Source organism: Uloborus diversus, chromosome 7 (assembly GCF_026930045.1).
Source record: "Uloborus diversus isolate 005 chromosome 7, Udiv.v.3.1, whole genome shotgun sequence".
Classification (NCBI taxonomy): Eukaryota; Metazoa; Arthropoda; class Arachnida; order Araneae; family Uloboridae; genus Uloborus; species Uloborus diversus.
The window spans coordinates 1,594,733-1,618,450 of NC_072737.1; the positions used below are offsets into that span (position 1 = coordinate 1,594,733).

Below are 23,718 nucleotides of genomic sequence, written 5' to 3' on the forward strand. Positions count from 1 at the left end.
GATTTTCGATTTAACAATGTGATCGAGAGAAAAGTAAAGAATCAATCTACTCATCTTAAATGATTTTTACTGAAGATAAGAAGACTAGGAATGATAATCAACAGACAAGAAAGATAACTTGAAACTGATTTTACAGTGTTACTGGTTACAACCAAGAATTGAAATAAACTTGAGGGAATTTCAGAACTCCAGAATGAAACAACGACCTATCTACACACCCCTCAACCCCAGATTTCTTATGAGTTTCTTAGCAACCTTTAGTGAACATAATTTTCTCCTCTAACCTTCATTTTTCATGAGAGAAACAGTCTAAAGTGGAAAAAAAATCTACGAATATCTCGAAAAAATTTCGATATATAGAGATTTTTTCGATATATAGAAACAATTTTTCTATATAATAAACAGATATTTGCTGGGATTTCGATACATAGAAAATTTTGATATGTGGAAGTTCGATATATGGAGGTTCGACTGTATATCAAAGCATCAGATATTTTTGAAAATATGATGATCTTTTCGAACCCTGATTAGGGGTTCCACACTTCCAAATCCAGCCCTGGTGGAATGAAACTTATATTATGTTTGAGTGGTCCAAAAATTAGGGCACCACCTCTTTACTTTTAACACCATCTCATTTGTGAGCAGGGATGCCCATCCCTTTCAAGTTCAATGACGCAAATCCCCCTTCCAAAAAAAAAATCTAGACCCTTTTTTTTTATTTTTTAGCTCTCATTTTTTATTCTATTTATTTATTTTTTAAAAAATTTTATTTACTGATTTATTTTTAATTATCATTATTATTAGTACTTTACTATAAAAATTCTGTGCTATACAATTGACATACCATATACACACATGCAAAAAAAACTAAATAAATAAATGAAATGAAATACAAAGAGAATTAAATAAAATAAGTAATGTAAATTAAAAATAAAGCAATGAATAAATTGAAATAAATAATATAAATTAAAAATAAAGCAATGAATAAATTGAAATAAATAATATCAATTAAAAATAAAGCAATGAATAAATTAAAATAAATAATATACATTAAAAATAAAGCAATGAATAAATTAAAATATATAATATAAATTAAAAATAAAGCAATGAGTAGACAAAAATAAATATAAATTTAAAATAAAGCAATGAACAAACTAAAATAAATAATATAAATTAAAAATAAAGCAATGAATAAATTAAAATAAATATAAATTAAAATAAACAAATGAAAATAATTGAAAAAATCCTCCCCAAGATTTGAACGGCACAATTTGCGCCATAGTCCCCCTGTGGGCACCCCTGGTTATGGGTAAATGTTTATGATGAAGAGCTACTTTGAAACCATACAAGTCATAAGCATAAGCAGAACACCATCCATATCATAACACAGTTGATTCTGCTGAACATAAGAACAGTAAAAACCCTGAAATAGTGAGGAGATAAACAAGACATTTTTTTGTGAATAATTTATTAAAGATTGAACAAATATTTTCAGCAACCGATTCTCCCGAAAAGAGGAGAATCATTTCTTCATTCTCCGTCCACCTGAATGGAGATTTCCTGGAGTATCGGGACAAGCAGCTGGAAGGTGCTCTCGATGTACCAGGTGCTGTTTTCGGCCTGAAATCACAAGAAAAAAAGAAAAAAAAAAAGATAATCCAGATCAGACTTCAATTTCCAAAACTTTTCAATATGAACACCATGGCATTTTCAGGCATTAAGGGGTCACTGTATCTTTCAAACATTTTTTTTTTTTAATTTAAGTAAATTTTATATTTCTTTGAAACTATAACATGCATACTTATTTCTTAATCAATAATTTATTTTCAAAATTTAAAAATATTGCCTACTTTTTTTGAAAATTCAAAAAATTGAGGAAAATTTCATTTTTTAAAAATTCCTAAGCCTTTTTTATTTTTTCACTAATTTAAAAAAAGTTTTTTGCTAAACCATCACTATAATCATCTCTAAAAATCTGTGCATTCATTTGCTGATAAGTTTATTAGAAAATTTTCTGTGATTAATTATGTAAAAAATCAAAGTTTTTTTTTTTTTTAATTTGATTTTTAAAGGTTTAACATGCTCTAAACATTTGAGTAATTTATAAAATGCTTATCCAATGCACAGTTTTGTCAAATACGTTATCCCAATTGCAAAAAGTATTACTTTAAAGCTGTATCTTTAATAGAAAAAATTCCTTAGGGATTCTAATGACATGAAAACACGATAAAACCATTATCGAGAAAAAGCAATTTAAAGTTTTTCTTTTGCATAAGAACACATAGGGAGCATGATCTAAAACCACTCATAATTTTTTTAAATATTTGAACTAAAGCAATGAAACTTTTCCCCTGTGTTCAGAATAGTTTTTAGTTTTGAAATAAGCAATAAAAATTTTTTGATCATTTCATCATTTTTGAGGTACTGTAACACCTTAAGGCTAAGAAAAAAGAAAATCAAAGTTCTTTTGACACTCATTAAGAATGCAAGGAAGAGTTAATAAATATAGTTATAGGGGGGGGGGGCACATATTTAATTCTTACAAAAATCACGCTCATAAAAACCCCATCTTTTACATAAATTGCAATAGCAAAAACAAAACTTTTTGCACTAAAATATAAACAAACCAGGTTTCTGATCATGAAAACTTTTATTACGTTTTGTCTTCCTACTTTTTAAATCGCTCATTAAATAAATAAATAAATAAATGCTTTTTTGTTCCCATCAAAATTAAGGGCCCTGTCTCCCATTTCTGATGCCCATGATATTTGCGAGCGAGCGTACAAAGTTCAAGCCAAAAAAAAAAACATGTATGCAATAGAAAATCTAGGGTCAAATCAAAGTAGAAACAACTTTAATGTCAAAATTTTAAGATAATTACGGCATTGAAAAAAAAAAGGAATTCTGGAACATTTGGAACACAACCCTGATCATTGATAAACACTAAAAAGAAAAAATCAACACATGTTAACTTACTTCAACATACAAATTGGACATTGTGTCTGTGACATTTGTTTTAGTGGCTCTGATCTGGTATGGAAAGAAAAAACAAGATTAAAAAACAAATGAATGAAAAATCATGTTTGAATTAAATAAATAACGAGTTGAAAATTGAACAAACAATAGATAGTTTTTTTTTTTCAACAATATTATTCGCTGAGCATATAAAAAGCACCATTAAAAAATTTAAAAAAAAAATGGTTTTTTAAATATTTAATCTTTTTTGAGACTTTAGAAAGTTCAGTAATGAATTAATTTACATTTATATGTAACTACACTTGAATGAAATCAATATTTTTAAAAAATAGAAAAACAAATTTTAATTAATTCTTCACCATTAAACAGTGATAATGAGATGTAAAACTAATTTTAATTAAAAGAATTATAATTCGCATCAAATTTATTTCAGATTACATAATGGTACAGTATGACATACAGAAAATTTGGAGAAAAGAAACAAATTGGGTAGCGTTATATGAAATGAAAATCAAATAAGAATTAAACGAAAAAAATCATAATACAAATTTAAATTATTCAACTAAAAAAAAAATTCAGAATTGAAAAAAAAAATCAAATTATTCAACAAAAGTTATAATAATAATAAATCGAAACTCTTTGATAAAAGTCAAAATTTCAAAAATAAATAAATAAATAAATAAATAAATAAATTAAAAAATAAATAAATAAATTAATTAATTAATTAATTAAAAAATAAATAAATAAATAAATAAAAAAATAAATAAATAAAAATATTTTTTACATACAAAGTCACGCGTGTGAAAGCTTAAACTCAAACAATTAAATTGTTTAACAAGCACACTTTCCCATAAAACTATATGCATAATACATTATGTATTCACTGTAAATCCATTAATTTCAGTATTCAATTTACAATATGCTTTTAAGTTTCAACTTTTCCATTTTATAAATATCTTAACATATATTTCTTGTCTTTTTTGTAATTTATAAGCATATGCTTTGCAGAAAGACTGGTGGTTGAAGCAATATTTATTTTCAAGTTTTTTTTTTCAAACAAACAAAATTCAATGCAACGACAAACTGAAATTCTACTTGAATAACCACAAAAGCTTCCCAAAATAACTTTGGTAAAAAATTTATTGAACTAAAATCATAAAACACTTTTTTGAAAACATTAAAGATTAAAAAGAAGCGCTTTAAAAGAATTGATTCTTGGAGTTAAAAAAAATTGAGAGATAGACCGAGTGTTCGATACTCACAAACAAAAATTCCAATTTCTTCTGGTATGCGACAGTTAAGTTATCCACTTCTGCGCACATCGCGGTTGCCAACCTGAAAGAAGAAATGAAGAAGTACGGTCAACACCGAGAAACTTAAAAGGTAAATGCAAACAACAGAATCAAACTTAGGTTGCAACTTGAAGAGAAAGAAAGAGACAAAGTCCAACGATGTATTAAACTAATATTCATTATATATGCCCGCTCACATAATTATTACCAAGCTTTCAACTATCCAGTCTATGACTGGATTTTGAAAGAAAAAAAAAGTTAGAACAGGTATTTTAAGGGAAAAGGGACCAGATTTTGAAAAAAGAACTTTTAGGGACTTGAAACCAGGGCCGGATTTGGAAGGGTGGAGGCCCCGGGGCAACGAAGGGGCCCCTAATCAGGCTTCGAAAAGATCATCATATTTTCAAAAATATCCGATACTTTGTTATATATCCGAATATTTTTATATATATGTATATATCCGATATTTTCGACCCGTGCAAGTTAGGATATTTTGTAAAAATTTTATTGTGGGGGCCCTTTTGTTGTGGAGGCCCCGGGGCAACGAAAGAGTGGAGGTCCCTAATCAGGCTTCGAAAAGATCATCATCATATTTTCAAAAATATCCGATACTTTGTTATATATCCGAATATTTTGATATATATGTAAATATCCGATATTTTCTACCCGTGAAAGTTAGGATATTTTGTAAAAATTTTATTGTGGGGGCCCTTTTGTTGTGGAGGCCCCGGGGCAGCCCCTCCCCTAAATCCGGCCCTGCTTGAAACTAAGGACGGATCCAGAAATATTTCAAGGGAGGGGCAATTGATTTTTAGTACTTACTTTTTACTATGTGTACTGATTTAAAAACATTGATCAAAGGTTTTTTAAATTTAATTCTGAAATAGTACCAGGATAGAGTCATAAACCCAAACCTAGCTCCTCCCCAAAACAATGAAACTCATTTAAATTTGCATTTTTTGAACTTCATTTTCTGCATTAGCTTCTTAGCTTCTCCCAAAAACAATGAAACTCATTTAAATTTGCATTTTTTGAACTTCATTTTCTGCATTAGCTTCTCCCAAAAACAATGAAACTCATTTAAATTTGCATTTTTTGAACTTCATTTTCTGCATTAGCTTCTTAGCTTCTCCCAAAAACAATGAAACTCATTTAAATTTGCATTTTTTGAACTTCAATTTCTGGATTACCTTCTTAGCTTCTCCCAAAAACAATGAAACTCATTTAAATTTGCATTTTTTGAACTTCATTTTCTGCATTACCTTCTTAGCTTCTCCCAAAATCAATGAAACTCATTTAAATTTGCATTTTTTGAACTTCATTTTCTGCATTACCTTCTTAGCTTCTCCCAAAATCAATGAAACTCATTTAAATTTGCATTTTTTGAACTTCATTTTCTGCATTACCTTCTTAGCTTCTCCCAAAATCAATGAAACTCATTTAAATTTAAATTTGCATTTTTTGAACTTCATTTTCTGCATTACCTTCTTAGCTTCTCCCAAAATCAATGAAACTCATTTAAATTTGCATTTTTTGAACTTCATTTTCTGCATTACCTTCTTAGCTTCTCCCAAAAACAATGAAACTCATTTAAATTTGCATTTTTTGAACTTCATTTTCTGCATTACCTTCTCACAAAAACAATAAAACTCATTTAAATTTGCATTTTTTGAACTTCATTTTCTGCATTACCTTCTCACAAAAACAATGAAACTCATTTAAATTTGCATTTTTTGAACTTCATTCTTTGCATTAGCTTCTCCCAAAAACAATGAAACTCATTTAAATTTGCATTTTTTGAACTTCATTTTCTGGATTACCTTCTTAGCTTCTCCCAAAATCAATGAAACTCATTTAAATTTGCATTTTTTGAACTTCATTTTCTGCATTACCTTCTTAGCTTCTCCCAAAATCAATGAAACTCATTTAAATTTGCATTTTTTGAACTTCATTTTCTGCATTACCTTCTTAGCTTCTCCCAAAATCAATGAAACTCATTTAAATTTGCATTTTTTGAACTTCATTTTCTGCATTACCTTCTTAGCTTCTCCCAAAAACAATGAAACTCATTTAAATTTGCATTTTTTGAACTTCATTTTCTGCATTACCTTCTCACAAAAACAATAAAACTCATTTAAATTTGCATTTTTTGAACTTCATTTTCTGCATTACCTTCTCACAAAAACAATGAAACTCATTTAAATTTGCATTTTTTGAACTTCATTCTTTGCATTAGCTTCCCCCAAAAACAATGAAACTCATTTAAATTTGCATTTTTTGAACTTCATTTTCTGGATTACCTTCTTAGCTTCTCCCAAAATCAATGAAACTCATTTAAATTTGCATTTTTTGAACTTCATTTTCTGCATTACCTTCTCCCAAAAACAATGAAACTCATTCAAATTTGCATTTTTTGAACTTCATTCTCTGGATTACCTTTTTAGCTTCTCCCAACATCGATGAAACTCATTTAAATTTGCATTTTTTGAACTTCATTTTCTGCATTAGCTTCTTAGCTTCTCCCAAAATCAATGAAACTCATTTAAATTTGCATTTTTTGAACTTCATTTTCTGCATTACCTTCTTAGCTTCTCCCAAAATCAATGAAACTCATTTAAATTTAAATTTGCATTTTTTGAACTTCATTTTCTGCATTACCTTCTTAGCTTCTCCCAAAATCAATGAAACTCATTTAAATTTGCATTTTTTGAACTTCATTTTCTGCATTACCTTCTTAGCTTCTCCCAAAAACAATGAAACTCATTTAAATTTGCATTTTTTGAACTTCATTTTCTGCATTACCTTCTCACAAAAACAATAAAACTCATTTAAATTTGCATTTTTTGAACTTCATTTTCTGCATTACCTTCTCACAAAAACAATGAAACTCATTTAAATTTGCATTTTTTGAACTTCATTCTTTGCATTAGCTTCTCCCAAAAACAATGAAACTCATTTAAATTTGCATTTTTTGAACTTCATTTTCTGGATTACCTTCTTAGCTTCTCCCAAAATCAATGAAACTCATTTAAATTTGCATTTTTTGAACTTCATTTTCTGCATTACCTTCTTAGCTTCTCCCAAAATCAATGAAACTCATTTAAATTTGCATTTTTTGAACTTCATTTTCTGCATTACCTTCTTAGCTTCTCCCAAAATCAATGAAACTCATTTAAATTTGCATTTTTTGAACTTCATTTTCTGCATTACCTTCTTAGCTTCTCCCAAAAACAATGAAACTCATTTAAATTTGCATTTTTTGAACTTCATTTTCTGCATTACCTTCTCACAAAAACAATAAAACTCATTTAAATTTGCATTTTTTGAACTTCATTTTCTGCATTACCTTCTCACAAAAACAATGAAACTCATTTAAATTTGCATTTTTTGAACTTCATTCTTTGCATTAGCTTCCCCCAAAAACAATGAAACTCATTTAAATTTGCATTTTTTGAACTTCATTTTCTGGATTACCTTCTTAGCTTCTCCCAAAATCAATGAAACTCATTTAAATTTGCATTTTTTGAACTTCATTTTCTGCATTACCTTCTCCCAAAAACAATGAAACTCATTCAAATTTGCATTTTTTGAACTTCATTCTCTGGATTACCTTTTTAGCTTCTCCCAACATCGATGAAACTCATTTAAATTTGCATTTTTTGAACTTCATTTTCTGCATTAGCTTCTTAGCTTCTCCCAACATCAATGAAACTCATCTAAATTTGCATTTTTTTGAACTTCATTTTCCAAAAATTACCGGCCCCTCCCTTGTATTCGTCCTTGCTTGAATGGGACTTTAAAGGAAAAAGGGGACCAAATGAGAGCCTGGTGAAAACAATTGGAAACATTTTTGAGAATACCCTCGGAATCTTTCTCGCTACTCCATGCAGATAAATCGAGAAGTTGAGGAAGAGAATCACTCACCCGGTGAGATGTGTTTCAACTTTCTAGGACTTACCGTTCTTAGGTTATGCAACATACATACGCACATCTGCACATACATACGTCAGGAGAAAATTTCTGTTATGAACTCGGGAATCGTCATTATGGATATTTCCTGTGTCTATACGTTCTTAGGTACTTATCCCTTGTGTGGTCGGTTTGAAAAAAAAAAACTCAATATTCATTTGGGGGTGAGAAAAAAGGAAATTAAGGTCGATTTTTGAGTGAAATTTTTTTTGTGAATACAATACTTCCTTTTTTGTAAAAGGAAGTAAAAAGAGACTTCAAGAGTGTGATTTCTGTAGTAGCTTACTTATTCATTTAGAATAATACACTATGGTAGGATAACTATAACAACTTTATTTACAAAGGAAGGGAGAGATTGTTATCGATGTATGTTAACGATGCGCGTTACATAGCTGTTTTCTTTACATTCTTTCATACAGTTAAAAGTTACAGTTACACTACAATACCACGGTTACAGTTACACCTATGTTACAAATATATTACAAAGAGAAAAGGAGACTGGATTAAAAAAAAAAAAAAAAGACTCTTAAATACTTCAACACTAAAAAAGGGATTTAAAAAGAAATAGGAGACCAGTTGTAAGCCTAGTGAAAGAATTGGTAACAATTTTGAGAATGTCAAAGATGCATTTTATTCTTGGAATCTGTCTCGGTACAACACGCAAATAAATCGAAGAGTTGAGGAAGAGAACCACTCACCCGGTGAGATATGTTTCAACTTTCTAGGACTTACCGTTCTTAGGTTATGCAACATACCATATGCACATCTGCACATACATACGTACATACATACGTCAGGAGAAAATTTCTGTTATGAACTCGGGAATCGTCATTATGGATATTTCCTGTGTCTATACGTTCTTAGGTACTTATCCCTTGTGTGGTCGGTTTGAAAAAAAAAAAAAACTCAATATTCATTTGGGGGTGAGAAAAAAGGAAATTAAGGTTGATTTTTGAGTGAAATTTTTTTTGCAAATACAATACTTCCTTTTTTGTAAAAGGAAGTAAAAAGAGACTTCAAGAGAAAAAGAAGACGGATTTTTTTTTTTTAAAGACTCCTAAATACTTCAAACTAAAAAAGGGATTTAAAAAGAAATAGGAGACCAGTTGGAAGCCTAGTGAAAGAATTGGCAGGGGCCAATCCAGGATTTTTTTCTCGCTACCTATTTTTGTGAAAGTATTGCATCATTCTATTTTTGTGAAAGTTTTTTTTTTATCATTAGCACTGTTTTTGTGAAATTTTAGAAAGAGGCATCCTCATTTTTGTAAAAGAGAAGTAGAACAAGTGAAATTTCAGTTCGAAAAGTGTCAATGTCATCTAGTATTATTTTTAACAGGTTTCGTTTTTTTTTTGGGGGGGGGGGGAGCTAAAAACCTAAGAAGTACGAAAATACCATCGTAGTTTCAGCTTAATGGGCTATGTACTGTGTAGAATATAGGAAATGATGAGAAAAACGGTTTCCCAGAACAGATGTTGAAAGATTGCGATACTATTGCATAAATACACTTTGGCGAGAAACAGCTAAAAATGAGTTAAAATACTACAAAAAGGTTTCTATTTAAGCGATTCTTCATATAAACCTGCTTAGAATTTTATTTTATGAGTCACTTTTGTTTTAAACAGAGAAACAAATTTTATATTTTAAAATGCTAATTTTTGTGAAATTTTCGATGTTTTTGTGAAGCTACCGATTTTATTACTTTATTTTTGTGAGAGTACCGATTTCAAGACAAGATTTTTGTGAAGGTACCGAAAAACGGTAGCAAAATCAGCCTGTATTGGGCCCTGATTGGTAACAATTTCGAGAATGTCAAAGATGCATTTTAACCTCGGAATCTGTCTCGCTACAGATAAATCGAAGAGTCGAGGAAGAGGATCACTCACCCGGTGAGATGTGTAGCGAGGCGAAGGGCATCTGTCTTGTGGCTGGGCTGCACCAGCAACAGTTCAGCGAGCTTGTGGAATGTCTCCATGCAGCGAGCAGTGAACAGGGCCAGACAGTGCCTCGATGAGCCATGCACCTCCTGCAACGATCAAGAGGAAGACAAGTTAAAGACGCTGGAAATGAAGTATGGTAACGGCACCAGTGACAGACAGTTGTAGGTTTAGATTTAAATAATAAGAATGTTAGGCGGGTTAAACCGATGCTGCTGTGGACATAAACTAATAATAAGAATGGACCGAGCTATGGCAACCCTTTTGCTGCTCATAAACCAAACCATGCGACTAATGGATATCCTAGCAAAGCGGGCGTTGATCGTAGCAGACGATCAACGCCCGAGAGAAATAAAATAAATAGAATTGATGGAACACGGAAGAATGATCTTTTATGGAGTCCGATTTGTAATATTGTAAGTTGTAAATATTTTGTTAATATAGTGAGTTTTTCGTTTAGATAGCATTGTGCATTTTCTTTAGTCAATTTCAATAACTCTCTAAGCAATAAGAGATGCAAGCGACCAAGAAGAATCAGCAAACGGTAAGATTTTTACCTACAGTTTCAATTTAAGATACCGATTAGTACATTTTTGCGTTAACGCAAAACGTTTACGCCATTTCGTTCACGCCGACGCTGACAGCTCCAAATGAAATAAAAGTTACCGAAAACTGATCAAAAACTATTACTAATGTCAAAACAATGCATAACTAAAAGAAAAACAGTTCAATCTCTGCACCTGGAAGTTTTTTTTGATGAAAACACATAGTCTTAAAATACATGTCGAGTGCCAAACTATAGATAATGCTGCCATCTAGCAACCATGCTGCCAACGTCTTCGCCAAGCCCTTCCACTAGTCACATGATACATCTATGAACCAATTTTCTTTATCAGCAAGAATGAGAAAGCTCGGTCTACTCTTATTATTAGTCTATGGCTGGAACCCATGAATACGGTGAAACCATCTAGTGTTATCAGAGTGAATTTTATGAGCCAGTTCGTATCGAGGAGGCAGTGGTGGAATGAACACAGGGTTCATACTCATTTTTAAAAGTAAAAATTAAGGACTTTTTAAGGATTCTCAAAAAAAAAAGGACTTAGCGGGGAAATGATTCGATAGCTTTACGTATACCATTTAAAAGTTTTCCAGGGGGGGGGGGGCAAAGTACATGATACATATTATACATATATATATATATATACATGCACAAATGCATCACTGCTTCCAAAAAGCATGGAGAGGCGTAATCGACTGGGATGTCCTATTATCAGTGAATACAATTTTGAAATTTCACATCATAGGGATGAGAGTGATCAAAGAGCAAAATGGAGGACCCCCCCCCCCACAAAAAAAAAAAAAAAAAGAGTTCTTAAAATCAAGCAGAAAAGAGATGAGATCAAAATAGGCCTCTGAGTCCTTGATATTCCAAAATTCCAATAAAAAATGGCGAATTAACCAGTTTCAAATATAATACGGAAGTTTTTCCCTATTAATTATGCTTGAAATGATTGGGTAGTAATTAATACAATGGATGGCACATATTGTTCTTAAAACATAGCATTTAATTCTCAAATTTCAGTCATAAAAAAAAAGATTAGGAAAATGGGGATAGCTGTAGAAAATTAGTTGTATATTAAAGCATTATTTTTTAGCATACATGATTGGAGTGAGAGGCAAATTGAAGGAAAATAACTAAAATCTCTTTTCTTCAAGATATTCAAACTAGTGTTTTGTTATTATTGCTTTTGATCTGTTATTGTTACTAAAATCCTATTTTGAACCAATTTTGCTATATCATCGTACAATTTCTCGCAAGTTAGTTTATTTCTATATAAAGTTAAAAATTGCTTTCTCTCTTTCAAAATTTAACTCCTAAATCCTTGAATAAAGGGGTTGATGGAGCCAGAGTTCAATCTTGGCTGTTATCACTCACTGATATCAATATTTTTCATACATATTTTTTTTTTTTTGGGGGGGGGGGGGGGGGCGGGAAATATTTTTTTTACAAAAAACATTTGAATATATATATATATATATATATATATATATATATATAATTGATTATCCTTTTTCCTTGCATTGGAACTCATAATTTGGTTTAAAAAGCTTCATAATATTATTTCAGGATTAAAAGAAAAAAAAACTGATGTTGCTTCATTTAATCTTGAAATTCCAAAAAATATTACAGGCTGTAAAGCCTAACCAAAACCATTAGAGATTCACCATAAATATATTGAAAACTTTTTTAAATACATAAAACTAGTAACCAAGACAAGTTTAAATACAATCAGAGACTGTGGAAGTAGGATCACATTTTTTCGATAGTCTTAAAGAAATAAAAATATAACTAGTCGACCCGTGCGGAACTCCGCACTGTGCTTCAAACCGTTTCATAAGGCATTTCGCTCTTTAAAAATTTCAGAAAGAACATTATAAAGAAGAACCGAAAAAGTAAACGGAAAAACTTAAGCGCACAAGAGAAGGCATGAAATTTGAAGACATCAGTAACAAAACCTCATTAAATACAACGTTGTGATAATTTGATCATTGCTCACCTTTTGATTGTACATATTTTCAATGCAAACATAAATATCATTAAAAGTGTGGCTGAGTGACTCGTGAAAAACCAGTAATTGTGCATATGAAAAAACAGGTTTTGGCAAATACAGTCCTGCCCATGTGAGCATCTGACGGGAAAGAAAGAAACATTATTGGCACGGATTCGAACTGGCGCCATTCTGATTAACAGCACGACACTCCAACAAACCTAGCAATTGCGCCTTCCTTTTTGAATGCTATTCATTGAAGGAATGCATAGTAAAAAACAGCAAAAAGCTTTTTGCCAAAAAAAAAAAAAAAAAAGATCATGCGTCTATGTTTTGTCATTAGCTAACATGGTACGATTTAAAATTATTCGTAAAGCATGGTATTTGGTTAAAGAGTGAGGAAGATCTCACGTAGCAATTGAAACAAATATTCTAGAGAAGTAATAAATTAGATTGAAAATAAGTGTTTTTATTTTGAATATTGAACTATTTTCCACAGCAGGCTGCTTTAACCGTTCCAGCTTAAATGCCCGCACATGTTTTGCTTTTAATCGAACACTTAAAATTCAAAACCAAAATCAGTTGAACTGAGTCCGTTTTTTAAGTGTAGTTTTTCGAACGTAGATAAAATGTTTTTTTTTTTTTTTCAGCCGAAAGCAGAGGAGTAGAAAATGATTTCTTACTAATGAAATTGATAATAATTTCAATGTTTTATATCGTATTCGAATAAAAAATTAAATGTTTGCTGAGTGAAATTCGTAGTTTCAATTTGGCGTCATATTTTTTCATTTGTACAAAATGTCAAACACTGCCATTAGAAAAATCTACATTTCAACATACAATGAAAATGTTTTTCTGCACAAAAAGGATTCCCTTGAGGTAAATTTAATACTTTTTTATGCTTACAATATGCTTAGTGGTCTGGACGGAGTCAAAGCTTTAAAAAAAAGGAAGAACACCCGTCGATTAACAATCAACTTATCCGAATGATAACTGTAGCCGGCATAAAGGTGTCGAAACACCAAGTAGCATTCCCAATGCATTTATTTTGTTACGTGTGTTATCTGTTGTATGTTATGAGTACATTGAATGCGTAATATTAATCTAAATTTGCTATTATGTCGGACAGCCCGAGCTTGCCTGAAGTTCAGTTAGTTTATAGCCGAACACTCTACCGAAAAAAACTTATCAATTTAACCGAACAACTAAGTCCAGTGCTTTTAAGCTTTATTTAAAAACATACACACACACACACTCACACAGGTTAATATTATTATTTTTTCTTGACGAAAGCGACGCAAAAAATTGCAAATTTGTATTAAACTTTGCTTAAAAAAAAAAAAAAATCTGCATAACAACTTCAGGCTGCATCAAGGTTTTACAACAGCAAGGGGCGTTTCCGAAAACTTGATTTTTCGACCTAAGTCTACTTTTCGTCATTAGCTGGCCTGATAAATTTTAAAATGAGAGGCGAATAATATATAAGATAAGATATTGAAGAGAAGTGTTTTTATTTTTGAAATTTTTTACAATTTGTTATCGCAGGCTGCTTGAACCGTTATAATTTAGATGGCAGCACGTGTTCATCATTTAACAGCACGGTTAAAATGCAAAATAATTTGAACTAATTTTTTTTTTAAGCATAGCTTTTCGAATGTAGTAAAAATGTGATAGGCTATTTGCTTTTTACAAAAAGAAGAAAAAAATATAGTTTACCCTTCAAATTGAGGTAGTAATTTTTTTACTTGTACAAAGAGTCAAAAATTCATTAGAAGAATCTTTATTTCAATATACGATTTATTATTTTTTTCTGAACAAAAAACAATTTAAATTGTAGTCTGAAATCTTAAACCTGATACCTATATATTCGCTTACATTATGCTTTAATTTTCTTATCGGGGCCAAAGCTTATAAAAAAAAAGCCTTACAATTAAGAATCAATTTAGCTTAACGTTGCATCAAGTTTTCATAACAGCAAGGACCGTTTCCATTATTTATCCTACTCCCTCATATTTGTTATTCTTTAATATTAAGTGTTCGTGTAATGCGCGATATTTATCTAATTTTTTGATGCAGATTGTTCGGACGTGGGCCCGAACACGCATTCTCCTGGTTACCAGTCGAACGCTCTGCCAATCAAGCTGTTCAGCTCCGTCGGTCTCACTGCAAGTTAAAGTTATAAATTTAACCGAAAACTTCATTCTGGTTCTTTAAAACCGGTTTTTTGACAGAAAAAAGCAATTTTTAGGCCGTGGGTCTATTTTTCATCAGTAGCCTGCAGCTTTAAAATAAGGTGTAAATCAAAGAAATCGATCAAGAATTGAGGAAGATCTCGCGTAGAAATCAAAAACAGGCTACAGAAATAATATATAAGGATTGAAATAATGAAAAAAATAAACAGATATAAAGTAGCATATGGTAAAAAAAACCTTCCAAACAAACCTTCCTTTTTTAAAAAGATTGAAATATTTGCAGGATGCAAAAAGATTGCAATCTCAAACAAGCCATCAATTTTCGGCGAAGCACGTGTTTAACGTGGTTGGCATGTCTCCAAAACATTCGTTTTAGGCAGATATTGCGGAGGATAAAGATTTGAAGGGGTAAAAAAGAAAAAAAAAGAAGAAAAAGGGAATCAAACTTGTTACAGTGTTTAAAATATTAAGGAAATGTTCATAAAATTAAGGACTTTTTAAGGGTTTTTTAGGGACCTTAATTTTGCTTGATGAAATTAAGGGTTTCTTAAGGGTTTTTTCAGGAAGTACGAACCCTGGAACAGCCACCACGAAGTCTGGCGGTGTTTCATGTTCATTTGAGTTTAATAGGGCTTTAGTTCTAAAAATGAAGAACGTTTGCGCATTTTGAAGAGAAAAAGGGAATTTTTTCCATGACTTATCCATGATAGGACTGAGTTCCTGGGGGGGGGGGGGGGGCAGGATTTTTTTTTTAGAGCAAAATTTTTAATTGCCCTCCCCCCCTTCCCATGTTTTTGTCTGTTTTCTGTGATGCGTAAGGCCATTCTTTACTTTTTCATGTGTCGTTTTCATTACTGTGTGTAACCATGCTGTCCTTTTTAAATTGACCTTAAAAGAGAGGGGGCTGGTATTAAGAGAGTGACGCAGTGCTCCCTTTTAAGTGGGATATAGAATATCTCCAGTTTTAGGGGGGCCCGGGGGTTACTCCCCCCGGAGGAAATTCCAGTCTCTGAAATTGAGTAGTAGATTATACAGTTGTACAGTATTGTTCAAACTTTTTAAGAAACGGTTATTTTAATTTCAAAAGAAAAAATAAACTTTAATTTCCTATTCAAAAAAGAAAAAAATCATGATTTTTTTTGTTATAAGATTTTGGAAGATAAGTTGTTACTATATAAACTCCTCCCAAAACTGGGGGGCATTGTCCCCTTTGTCCCCCCCCCCCCCATAAATCTACCCATGCTCTTCTGAACTATTCAAAAACGAAAAAATAATGATTTTTTTTTTAATTTTTGGAAGATGTGTTGTCACTACACAAAGTCCTCCCAAAACTGGGGGGGGGGGGCATTGCCCCCCTCTGACCCCCCATAAATCCACCCATGGTAACTGGGTATCATCAGAAACTTCGGTGTCTGTGACTGGGGGTTGAACCTTTCATCGAAATTAAGGAAATGAAAATAGAATTAACTAGCCCACAGGATCCAGAAGCAGAAAAACGTTAGATGAGATGTCGTTGCATGAGAGAAAAATTGTTTAAAAATTCTAAGATGCATTAAAAGGCTCAGAAAAATGGAGTTAACCTAAGAGCGATGTCTTAAGCATGTCTATTACTGGTGCCGTTACCCAACGGATAAAAAAACAAACAAACAAAAAAAAAAACAAAAAACTTGCAGAACATTAACATGGTATTTCGGGTAATGAGCTCTAAAATTTCTCGACTTTTCTGGGTTTTGCAGCAAAAATTAATTAAAATCCACACTCTATGTTTGAATTTCTGATTTTCTAAATGAAGCTTAAAGTTATGATTTCCTTTGAAACATAAGCAGAAATAAATTATTAAGCATTTTAGTATAATAATCTTAATACAGTCGACGCTCATTATAACGACCACACATTATAAAGACCGTCCCATTATAACGACCAATGGTGCAAATCCCAACTTTGCTCCTATAAACTCTATGTTAATTTGCTTTCGTTATAATGACCATTCTGTATCGTCTAATCCAATACAGCGACCGAATTCAGTAGACGCTATTTCTTGTGTTCTTTCCAATAAAACAAATTTGCAGCTTAAAATGACCTTGATTATTGTTTACGGACATCTGCCTGAAGTTTTCAATGTCAAATCCAACTTTGAGAGGGGGTGGGGGGGGGGGGGGGGGAGATTACCATTCACCACAGCTAGCACAGAAAAAATAATGGGAGGAAAAATCGAAAAATTTCCAGATTCCTAAATGTTTCTTTGAAAAGCAAAAAAAAAAAAAAAAACACAATTTATCCCCTATATCTGAAACAGAAAATAATGTTTTGCAAAAATCACGTCTGCTAAAAAGGCAGACTTCTGTTTCTGCTTTTATCTTCAGAAAGTGTAGTGGTAGCAGATTTGTAAGTGTGTAACATTTTCCTTTCTATATTTTCTACTTTAAAAGTTCTTTAATATCCTGTCATAGCATTTTGCACACGATTTTTCTAAAAATTCCTATGATAAAAATAATTTGGGCATTTAACTGGAATGTTTGAAAAGTACCATTTTTTTTTATGGAACAACGGGGCATGCATGATGACTGTGTATATTTTTTAAAATTATACTTCTTATAACGACCACTCGTTATAAAGACCTTTTTCTCTGGGACGGAGATGGTCGTTATATCGAGCGTCGACTGTATTCATTCTTTCATGCTTGTTTCCACTGAACTCTTTGGGCGAGCACTCTTCACATGGGAATAGGTACATTCATTTTAGCTTCCACACAGTGAGTAAAGAAAATTATAAACTAATTATCGCAGCAGGTTATGATGCAAAAGATAGATTTTCTGGTCTCTTTACAATTTTCCAGGTTTTTGACACAATTGGTGATTTTCCATGACTATTTTGATTAAAATAAAATCCTGACCATTGGAGCTCTCCCTAATCAGTGAGAACCCTAAGTGAAATACCCAAACATTACCCAATTATCCAATGAGGGGGGGGGACAAAAAAAAAACAGGTTTTAAAGAGCAAAGACAAGTTTTAATTATTGAAGCACTGCTAAAACTAGATAAAAAATAAAAAGCTAAAAGATCAGTCCGGTTAGAAAGTTTTAAACTTGCTGTCTGACCATCTATTACATGGAAAGGCGGAATTATAGGCGGTCCGGTTTATAGGCGGAAATGGACGTATCTATTACTTTATAGGGGTGTTAGTTGGTTTGTTTCACATATGCACTTTTGCATCTCTATTATTTGGCCTTAGTTTTGTAATAATTAAAATTTGCTCACAGCAGCATTTTTTAAATCTAAAGTATATTCGATCCATATTCTCTTGGCAAAAATGAATTGATTTATTTATTCAGAACCAAGTTTTGAGCTTACCATTTTGCTTTTACGTTCCTGAACGAAATGAAAATATTTCCTTTTCTTTTTGTTGTTTTCACGGTAACTATTTTTGTTTCCCCTTATTTTATTTCAGAGAATGCAATAAATGAATGAGGCACTAGCTACATCATAAAAAGCGTGCATCAAAATCCCATCGTTATTTTCCCTTCTCCCCTGCTACATTCATTCAGATGAAATAGTCTTTACTTGGCAGATTGCCAGATCACATACAATCCGTGGTCAAACAGTATTTCTACTCATTTTCGCACTTTTATGAAAAATTCCATACATTCCGTGGAAGTTTCTTTGAAAAAAAAAAAAAAAAATGCCACCAAGTTGATAAATTAATTAACATAAAATCAAACATACACGCAAGTCAGTTAAAATCTGTTATTTCTATGCAAATAAATGACAATTTAGTGAATAAAAAAGATATAACTCTGTGATTGAAAATTTGTCAAGAATAAGTTCTTTAGAAGGATCTAAAGAAATCTTGCTGAGACATATAAACTTGTAACAAAACATCATGATTCTGGACTAGAACTTCAAAGACAAAATGACCCTTCTTTGAGTGATTTTTAAAATAATTCATTGTTGTTTCCATTGTTTTATTTTAAATGAGCGATTTATTTTGAAATATTTACCGTAATTTCGGGTAGATAAGCCACCCTATCGTATACGCCGCACATGCAATAATTTACTAACTAAAAACAGAAGTTCATCGGATAACCCACCCCATGGTATATGTTGCAGAAGAGTATCAAAACATGGCACCTTCCCCCTATATATATATATATATATATATATATATATATATATATATATATATATATATATATATATATATATATATATATATATATATATATATATATATCTTTGTATACATATGTATGGATGTGATCATTTATTATAATTAGAATGAAACTAACAAGCAACTGCACTTGTTGTTGGATAGAAATGGAATTAACTTCGTGTAAAAAAAAGGATCGTAAAATGCTACGGTAGTTTACAAAACGGTACAAAAAGCTAATATAAGCATAGCTTTAATTAATATAAGCATAATTATTATTAATATAATTATTATTAATATATATAATTATTATATTATATTATATTATATCATTATATTATATTATTATATTATATTAATTATTATATTATATTATAATTATTATATTATTATATATATATACATAATTATTAATATAAGCATAATTATTAGCTTATATTAGCTAAAGCTATGCTTATATTATAGAATTTAAAATATTAAAAGCTAAAATACGGTACAAAAAGCTAGTGTTGCCAGATGACATCTACATTTGGTTGGGTGAGATGTTTTCAAATCATTGTGTTCTACTTAGCAGTTCACCAAAAAATTGTTTACCTTTTATCAATTGATTATTTTTTTCTTTTTAATTTATCATCATCGAGACATTTTAAAACATTACTCAGATTATAGGGACTAACTCAGACAAGCTAGCGATTCCTCCATTTTTCAGCCTCGTGAAACATATGTTACCATCACGAATCTGGCAACACTGGAAAGAACAACAGCGAACAGCGGTAAAATCGGCCCAAACTAACGCAGGTTTAGGGGTGTGAGAAATTAAATTTAATGAAAAACTGTTTCATGGTGCAACTTGAGAGCTCTTCTAGCGTTTATTAATGAATTTTAACATTGCCGCTCGATTGGGCGAACATGAGAAACACTAAGAAAGAATTGGGGGGGGGGGATTTCTTCAGATATGCCGCCCGAAAAGATACGCCGCAGATGTTAAATTTTAACTTTAAAACACGTATAAGCCGCAGCTTATCTACACGAAGTTACGGTATACAGTGCCCGCCACTAATAAAATCACTGGATTATAAAATCAGCCGCTTTATAGAATCAAATCTGGAAGAACAGACTCATTTCTATATCAAAACATGTAAGGTTTATCCTTTATTAAAATCATCGTCGCCGTTTTATAAAATCAAACTTTTGGAGAGCATATGTTAATTCTCTGAATAGAACCAGGATTTTATTTTTTCTTTCAAATATTTAAAACATTGCAGCACTAATAAAATAACAAATTGTACATAAACACAAAAAAAGGTGAAGGTTATACGTCTTTTTTTAGGGGGGGGGGGGGAGTTGAACTGAAAAAAAAAAAAGAAGAATGAAGCAGTCTCAAGAGAATTGTTTCAGAGCCATATATTTAGTTGGTGCTGCCTGTTTCCACTTCGCAGAACTGTTTCGACATGCAGCCTTGCTCACTGACCACTGAGTCAATCAGTTCGTGCTCATTCAGCTATCTACAGGGGTTGACAGTTTATTTTTACAATTGAGTCAAAATTGTTAGCTAGCAAGTCGTGAGGACTTGAGTGTGAAATATTGATTCGAAATTTTGAATAAGTATGACAAGTTTCCTGAATGTAGTTAGTGTGATGCTGCAATTAAATGAGGGCTTTCTCAATCTTTACTTTCAAATTCTCTTATTCAAACAACAATAAGTCAATATTTTAAGACCCTTGTGAAATTTTGAAAATGTACCTTATGTAAGTTAAAATGTCAACTGTATTTTGCAACTGAACTAAAAAAATACAATACAACTAGACAGAAAAAAAAATACAGCTAATCGTAATTTATTTCTTTTTTCGAGTATTTATACTGAAAACTCTTTTTTTTTTTCAGTGCATGAGTGCCGCTTTATAAAATCAAATGTCCTCAGAAGGAATGTGATTTTAATAAGCGGCGGGCACTGTATAATAAGTAAAACCAATATTAAACGGAATATCTCTCAACATCCTTTCGATACAAACCAAGCTCGTTAAGGGAATATAAGTTAATTAATACAAAACAATAGATCATGGGTGCAAGACCTTCCGTCTCAGGACGGATTTCCGTCTTGCACAAAATTTCCGAGACGGAGTTCGGGACGGAAAGAAATTCGATGACGTTCTTTTAGTTTTTATTTAAAAAAGAAAAATTGAGTGTTTGAAAAATATGCTTTAATATTACTGGACCGTTCCATAACCACGAATTTACATCGACATTCTCTCGATTTTCCGCCATGGGCTTGTTTTGTTTGCAACATGCTTTTGGAGGAGTGACTTGTAGACTTGCGCCGTTTGACTTATTTTAGGTATAGCTTTGTTATTTCCAACTTACTGCATTGCAGACCGGGGAGTGTCTCGCTATTCTCCCTGATTTTTCGAAGTAATCGGCTCTAATTGAAAGTTTAGCCTTTTCTCATGCTATTTTCGATCATCCTTTCATTTTTTTTTTCCATTTGCAGGTGTTTTTTTTCCCTGCAAATCTTATAGGCATAAATGAAAATTATGTAAGCTCTTAAAATGTCTTAAGAGTTGAATCTGAATCACCAATTGAGAGTGATTGCTGACGAGATGAAATGTTTTCGCCATGAATTCCTATTCCAGGCTGATGAGTGCTAATGAGCGCGAAACTGCAGTCCTCAGATGGAATAACTGAGCTGGCGGTGTATTAAAAGTAAGTACATGTTGTTAGAAAAAGTCAAAAGCTTAAAATTCAAATCAAACATGGATTCCAGAACTGGCATAGATAAAATCTAAAACATTTATACACATAAACTTTTCCTGAAGCAAACATGCTTGGTGGGGGGGGGGGGGGGTTAAAATATTTTCCGTCTTGAACACATAACCAAACTTGCACCCATGCAATAGATGTAGAATACTAAAGAGCGAGAAGCAGTACCTCGAGTAATTCGGCCACTTCTTCGTCTGTTTCCGGTTCGGTATCGAAATCCGTCGGCTTTTTCCTCGCCTGGGCAGTAAAAAAAGAAAATCACAATAAAAATAGTGAGCAGTTCAAATTTCACGAAAAATACTTTTTTAACGAAATGGACCACCTTGTAGAAATATATCTCCAAGAACATAATAGTTAAACTATATGAAAAGCAAAACTATTGATTCTATTTCTCAGGTTTGATTCAGTGTGGAGCAAAATGACTTTGAGAAAGTCATTAAACAAATAAAAAATTCGCCTCTACATTATTCGTTAAAGTCATAGAAATAATTTTCAAAAACGCACAAAGAGTAAAATAAACCTGTAGACGTCTGTTACAGACTGAACCGATTTTCCATTGCAAAAAACAAGAAAAAAAAGAGTGGCATTTGATGGAAAGATATTCACTAAAAGAACAGAAAAGAACAACAAACCGTTTGCAAATCAAAATACAGAATCAACCAAACAATGTTGTTTGAGTCAAATTTTGCTGCATAGAAAAAGGGGTTTCTCCTGCCCTAACACCAAAACTGCAATTTTTATTTGAGTTATTTATGAACTTTTGTTTTTATAATTTCAACAAAAATGTAATTTTGGCAAGTGAAGTTGAAGACGAAACACTTTCAAATTTCATAAGTATACACAGGGTTCATAATCTATTTGGATGAAAAAATTCCATGACTTCTCCAAGACTTTTTCATGACCTCGTTACACGAAGAGAATAGCACTATTTAATCTCAAACTTGGTAATATTTGGAAATGAGTATTAGCAAAACGTCTATATGAATGCCACAGCCTCATTGAAGCACTTACTCGTTATGAAAAAAATATAAGTGCACATTTAAAAAACTAAACTATTCCTATTTGTCTTCATCATAAAAATTTAAGTAAAGTAAAAATGCAGTGAAGCAAATATGATGATGCTTCTCGCATGAAATTGAATTGCTTTTTTTGAGTGGGCAATGCCAAACTAAGAACGTGAAATTTTGCTACTACAGAATATAAAACATAAAAAGTGTTGAAAATATAAGAAAATTCAAAATAAGTAATGTCCAGGCAGTAAAATCACATCGCAAAAAATGGAAAGCAGCTGTGACAGAAGTGGATGCAATGAGATTTCAAAATTCAGATTTGATTTTTGGATCGTTCAATTTTCCACTCTTAATAGCTTTTATGTGCTACACTGTTAAATCACTCAAGATTTCTAATGCTCCTTTAGCTACTGTTCCTTTCTCTTTGTCCAGGACATTTTTCCATGACTTGAAATAAATTTCCATGACTTTCAATGAAAATTTCAATTTTCCATGACTTTTCCAGGTCTGAAATTCTGTTTTTTTTCCATGACTTTCCAGGATTTCCATGACCCGTAAGAACCCTGTATACATAGCAGACCATGGGATTTTGATTTTTGAAATTAAGAAAAAAAAAAGTACCAGTGAAAATCATGTACAATATCTAAAAAATTTTTTACAGGAACAAGGAATCTTACTCTGCATTATTTTCATTAGAATTGTTTCAAAAAATTGATATATAAGCATTTTTAAAATAAAAATGCTATTTTTTTTTAGATAATTGGAGAAACTTCAAGAGTTTAAATGTATTCTGATTTCAAAGCATTTTTTTTTTTACTAACATTAGATATCAATACACAACTTTTCCCACCACAGGCATTTTTAATTTTCAACATAAATAAATAAAACTATC

At 31.5% G+C, this 23,718-nt stretch overlaps 1 long non-coding RNA gene across 1 annotated transcript; it reads right to left on the reverse strand.

Moving 5' to 3' along the window:
- Positions 1–2,975: 2,975 nt before the first annotated feature.
- Positions 2,976–22,116, reverse strand: LOC129225854 (uncharacterized). Its single transcript, XR_008580756.1, has 4 exons — positions 21,985–22,116; positions 10,122–10,261; positions 4,239–4,311; positions 2,976–3,030 (listed from the first exon to the last, which is right to left on the reverse strand). It is a non-coding gene; the product is annotated as an uncharacterized LOC129225854 (long non-coding RNA).
- Between the last annotated feature and the right edge of the window lie 1,602 nt (positions 22,117–23,718).